We start from the raw sequence: 6,000 nt of genomic DNA, 5'->3' as shown, positions 1-6,000 counted from the left end.
CGGATATACACACACCACTTCATTCTTTATTAAAAAAAATAAAAATAAAAATCATTTCCCCCCTTTTTTTGGTCTCTTTCTTTGTTCCCCTGCTACTGCTATCCAGACACAATGGTTGTCTCCACGCGGAGGATACAGGAAAGTTTTTGTCAGCCAGCCAAAAGACAAGAAGAATGGAGGAAAAAAGTATTTCGGAAGCAAAGATTTTCTAGTGTGACAGTTTTTGAGGGTTTCTTTTGGTTGCGACTTGAACGAAAGAGAGAGAGAGAGAGAGAGAGAGAGAGAGAGAGAGAGAGAGAGAATGCTCAGTGAAGAGCACCTTGCAAGCCAGTGCCACAAAGAGGCTTTAATGAATAAACAAACGCAAGAAGAAAAAAATTTGGGTAAAAAGAATAAATAGATATCCCACGACACAGACAGACATAATTAGCTGCTTTGTAAAAAAAAAAACTTTTGGGGAGTTAGTGTGTTTAAATAAAGTAAAATAGTAATAATAAGTATAATGATAGAACCCAACACCGTGATCTTTATCACTCGCACGGATCCACAGTGTACATTGTTTTGTGCATAGTTGTTTGACTTTGAGAGGGCGGGACTCTTTGGAGAGCGAAATGAACTAGGCGCGGCCAAAAAAGAGCCCCATCCATCTATCACACGTGTAGACAAAGGGGGACTCCACAACACAAAGCTAGATGTGCCCTCTCAAACTTTTTTTTTTTCCTACAACCGACAGCAGCGCGCGCACAGGAAGCCGACTGCCCAGGTGAGTTGTCTCCAAGCGGCACACTGTCTTTGCTTTCAATCCTCGAGCGATTTTTTGGAATTTATTCCCAGTTAAAAGTTGCGGCTGTAGTTGGTGCGTCAGCGCTCAAACTTGAGCACAAAGCAGGAGGGAGAGGGAGAGAGAGCTAGAGAAATCGAGGCAGCAAGGAAGGAGAGAGAGAGAGGGAGCGAGAGGAGCGGTCCCCTGTTCCTTTGTCTGATGCGGGTCGCTTTGAGGAGAGAACTTGAGGGGGATGCTCACACACGCATCTCCATAACGCTCATTAACACTCAACTTGTGCTACTTAGAAGCAATTGTCAGGGAGCTTTCATGGAGTTGAGGCAGAGTTTGTGGGGTTGCTGTATTTTTTTGTCTCTCGAGGATGTTGCGACACAAGACAAAGCCTGTCAGAAGTTTGCGGAGGAAAGGACCTTTTTACGCACGCGAGAAAAATCACAGTTGGCTGATGGATAGTTTGTAAATACTTCTTTTTTCCTTCTTAGTGCAGTAGTTTTATGACTGTTGTGTTTACGTTCTTGCGAAGTTGTCTTTCTGCACCATGGGAATTCCGCGCAGTGCAATCAGGTGTAAAGTCTCCAAGAAACAAGAAACGGTAACACAGAATTAAACTTTTTTTTCGCACTAATGAGAAATGATGTTTATAGGCAACAAAAAAGATGCAATGACGTGAATCTAAAGCGAGCTCGTCTTGAAAATCTTTAAGAAACTTGTTAGAGTTTATTTGGAAATAGATCAACAGGTATAAGTCGCTGAAGCTTCTTTGTTAGGCTACTGTAAAGGCTCCTTTGTTCTCAGTCCATACAAAGAAAGCTAGCAGAAAGGAGCGCAGATCCACCAGGAAACAACTTTTTCTTTTCTTTTTCAAACTTGCAAAGTTAAATTTATGTGATATATATTTTTTAATTATGTTGTTTAATTCTAGTATTTCAAAGTGTTTGAATAGCTTTTATTTGCCTTGTTTTCTTTTAAAGAAGCAAATACCCGGGAAATGTCAATGTAAATACTTTTTATTGTTTATTGAGTTTTATTGTTAAGTTCCACCTTCATTTTTTATTATTTTTCCTCGTTATTTAAAAAAATAAAGTGGACACGATTTAAAAACAAACAAACTTTCTTTATGTTGTGAAGGTGTGGCCAAACAACTTGTGTGGATTTGAAGCATTCCACAGTGGAGTAGCTCTACCCTTAAACTTTGCATTATTCAGCAAAGGGGAGAATTCACACCTACAGGATTTACATGTGGTTTGAAACCAAATCAGTTTGTTATTCTATATAAAGAAATATATATATTTAAAAGTTTCTAAAAACAAATTTGACTCATACAGTTCATTCACACACTTTTACGCTGCTTATTCACTCCTAAAGTACGAGTTTAATATGATTTAGACTGGGATTCCATTTGAATGAGAAAAATGTGCTGTAGCTTTGACTGACTGCAATGCCTTTAACCTTTTTTCTTTTTTCTTTTTATTTGTCTGGGCACTGTCCTTAGGTGGGAATTTAAGCAATTTAACCAGTACAGTGCTTGCTTCTGATGGATTAAGAAAATAAAAAAGATGTGTAGAAAAAAAAACACACGGAAGATGTACAGATTCACCTATCAAGCCATTTTTAAGATGAAATGAAGGATTAAGAGACTGTTCACTTTTCTTCTGGATGAACATGAAGACTTATCTCATGAGGATTTAGACTTCAGCAGCAGCAGCGCCAGTCGGATTGTGTTTTAGGCACACTTGGAAATCTAAACCTCATGGAGATACTTTGAGGATTATAAAAGATGTGCATGTAGAATGCCACAATACAAGACGCGTCCTGGGCCAAAGTCCTTGGGATAGCAGGATATTGCTTTCCTGATCCTTCTCAGCCCCCAGAATGGGTAGGTAATATTACTCTTTAGTGGGAGATGGTATGTGGCACTTGTTCAACCACTTGTTTGCAGGGCTGGTACATGTGTGAAATCCCTAGCACACGCAGGGACACACAAACACACACACACTATTTTCCAGCTACATTTGTCATCAGCTGTATTTTGTAAGGCGTTGTGTTGCCCTTGTACTGTAATCTGAGTTTATTTGTAATGCCATATATTATTTAGGCTTAAAGCTAAAATCAATATACAGTTGATAAAAGATTATTTTGAGGCAACCAGCTTGTCTTATCATGCCAGTCATTAGTCATTGCCCCTGAGAAACTAAGATAATTTTGGCATGGTTAAACAATGATGACTACCAATACTGTAAACTTGCAATTCTCGCAATGTCTTTTTGTATTCCACACTTGTTATGCACGGGGACATTTTTTTAATAACACAGTGAATAACCATGAAATGCCCAAAGCACCTTAATGAAGCTGGACGTTTAGTCCAAGTTTGTTGCACATGACCACTAGTCTGTATTGTAAAATAATGAGATAAAAGTTCATCTGATGATGTGCAGTTTGTACAGTTCAGTAGTAGTAGAGTCCCTACCTCATGACATGTTTATATTTTAGTTTAGTTTTATCTGTGCATGGTCTCGGCATAGCACAGCAGCATCATTGTGTCATAGTCGGAGTGCATGTTTCATCTGATTTGACTTCAGTTATCTTTTATAAAGCCCAAGAACGCTTTTGGGCCAAATTTGAGTGTCCACGGTCTGATCAGTTTTAACACTGATAGTTAGTTTCACTTACGATTGCGTGACAGTCGCATAATTTGCACGCACTGTGATCCACAGCATTCATCAGTTGCGAAATGTTCTGTAGAAAGAGAAATCTTTCTTCAAATGCTCAGTTCATTCGAGGGTCAGGCGAGAGCGAGACCATCCTACGATGGAGAAGGCAGTTTTGTATTTCGCCTAATGCTTTAGCAGCAACTAATTCAGACGAATCTCTTAGAGTCAGAAAAGAGTCACAAGCTATTCAACTGGCCTTCTTAACCTGCATTTGCATTCTACTATACAGGAGTGTGAGGGAGAGAGGAGAGTCACTCCTTTCTCTCTCTTTGCAGCCCCTTATCAATGATGTCATTGAGAGCCAATGAGAGTGTACAGTGGAACTTGTAAGCATCCAAGCTCCACCTTCCAGTCGCTTTGTGCATGGTAGCCCACATGGTCCTGCAGCATCACATTTTCACCATGCATTACTCTGCAGCAGAGAACGGGAGAGAGAGAGGCAGAGATACAGGGATGTGGCTCTTGGCTATGTGTTCTGATGTTAATCTACCGTGTCTGCTCAGAAATGAGTTGTTTATCATTTTAAACATGCAAAGAGCAATCAGATAACATTTTAAAAATGATTTGCCAAAAGCCTCTGAGATACTATTAAATAAGATTATAAAGAAGAATAAAATCCAGCCAAATAACATCGTTAATGTATACGAAATTATTGAAAGTAAGGCTAAAATGCAAAGAATCATTGGAGAAGATTACCTCGATAATATCCCTTAAATCAGTTCGAAATTTCAAATTAGTTACTAAAAGACATGCGGGTCCCTGACAATGCTTTTGTCGGCTTTAATCACATTACTCACTTTTTTCTTCTTGTAACCAGTGGAATTGACTGGAAGAGAAATATTTTACTTGCTTCCTGCTGGTGTTGTGCTAAAGACTCACGTCACTGTCTGGAAGTGAGTAGATCAGTTGGAATCAAGGTCAGTCGATAGTGTGACACACAGGTAGGGCAGATATAGGTCAGTGGCACAATATGGGTGGTGATGAGTCACAAACACACACAGACAGACATAGAGGGAGGGAGGAAGAGGGAGCATGGCAAATTGGACTCTGAGATATGGAAGCTTTATTTAACACAAATCATATCAACTTTGCAATGTAACATATAAATGAACAGGAAGTGCATATTAAGCTGCACTCATAACTCTGTAGCTCTTACATGTGACATAGTGAATTTGAGTTGTGCAGTTGCATCCAGTACTCAGATAATGAAATAGTGAGTAAAACAGACACATCAGGGTTATAATAAATAATCATTATGACATGCCCGGCACTTGGCTCTTAATAGAGATTGCACTGGGGTGCTTTTTCCCACAATACAGCATGCTCCACTCTGTGCATCTTAATTACATTGCTTATCAGTAATGCTGTTATCAAGTGCGGGGCAGTTTTCTTAGCATTTGCCATTCAGTGGACTCTTTATGAGAGGATACATTCTTGTATGCGGTCGCCCTAGTGGGAGCTGCAAATCTAAACCTAATCCACTGAGTTACACAGGATGACATTAACGCAGCAATCTGTGCCATCTCTCAGTTCTGAAGTCTCAATATCCATCTAAGCTGCTCATTAAAGTGGGGAATGGTTTAACACCCTCTTTTTCTATGCGCCATATGCACAACTAAATCTGTGTCACTATAATCGCTTATCCATCCTTGTTTGTTGTTACACTAAAATGCAGCTCATTCTCTGCCTGGAAGTGAAGTCTAATAAGAGCCACGCTTTGTACTGCAGAGTTGGAGCAATGTATTACCTTAGATTCTCATCCCGGAGATGCCAGCATTCTTACATCTACATTGTTTCTATCCATTTATAATGCACAGCATGTCTGTAAACCCGACTCATGCTATGCAAAGTGCATTAGATTAGAATACAACATTAGGCCCAGAGTAACTAATCACTACAATGAGCCTAATTCTCCTAGACATTGTGTGGTTGGGCCTCTTGAAAGCTATCAGGTTTATTTTTTACCGCTCGCTGTATGGAGGTTATGGGAAATGCAGCTGATAGTGGCTCACATAAAATCCCTATAATAAATTTATGTGTACGCTGCTGGTGTTTTCTGGTTTATTAAGCAACAAAATGACAACAAATGCCACTTAAGGCCCAATCTGTTTATGCAGCATGTGATGCCTACACACCGTCGACCCTTAACTGTGTATGTTAACACTGCGCTTTATCTAATTCATGCTATTTTTACAGTCTCATATGTACTGTCTGATGCTCTGATACTAGCGCTGACAGATGGCCAAACAAATTTTGAGTTGGACCTTCAGAGCGCAACAGCCGCTCAAACAGATTTTGTATGTGTTATGTTCTGCGCGCCTTAACAAAAGAACAGAATTGGTTGAGATGGGCTGGTTGTCAAAAACAGCAGCAGTTAATAATCTTTTCATTTTCTCCACCAGCCGATTTTGGGCTGATAGTCCTTTTTTGCATATCATTGAGTCATACAGTTGGTACAGTTCAGTGAATTACAGTGCAGTAAAACAGGCCCACCATTACTAATCA

General features: G+C 39.7%; 1 long non-coding RNA gene across 6 annotated transcripts in view; it reads left to right on the top strand.

Moving 5' to 3' along the window:
* Positions 1-325: 325 nt before the first annotated feature.
* The window catches only part of LOC146563814 (uncharacterized), a 114,252-nt gene continuing 108,577 nt past the window's right edge, over positions 326-6,000 (top strand). For 5 of the 6 annotated variants that reach the window (XR_014894365.1, XR_014894364.1, XR_014894361.1 and 2 more), the window contains exons 1-2: positions 1,014-1,376; positions 2,277-2,660. This is a non-coding gene — a long non-coding RNA (uncharacterized LOC146563814). Of the gene's footprint in view, positions 764-1,013; positions 1,377-2,276; positions 2,661-6,000 lie in introns of those variants that run through there. The other variant, XR_014894362.1, reaches the window with a different exon arrangement.

The sequence above is a fragment of the Mchenga conophoros genome, linkage group LG11 (assembly GCF_057382185.1).
Source record: "Mchenga conophoros isolate Kocher_MC1m ecotype Shallow Benthic linkage group LG11, M_conophoros_male_GT1.1, whole genome shotgun sequence".
In the NCBI taxonomy this organism is placed as follows: Eukaryota; Metazoa; Chordata; class Actinopteri; order Cichliformes; family Cichlidae; genus Mchenga; species Mchenga conophoros.
Note: the sequence above shows the minus strand (reverse complement) of the source record. Positions and strands in the feature narration are given on the sequence as shown.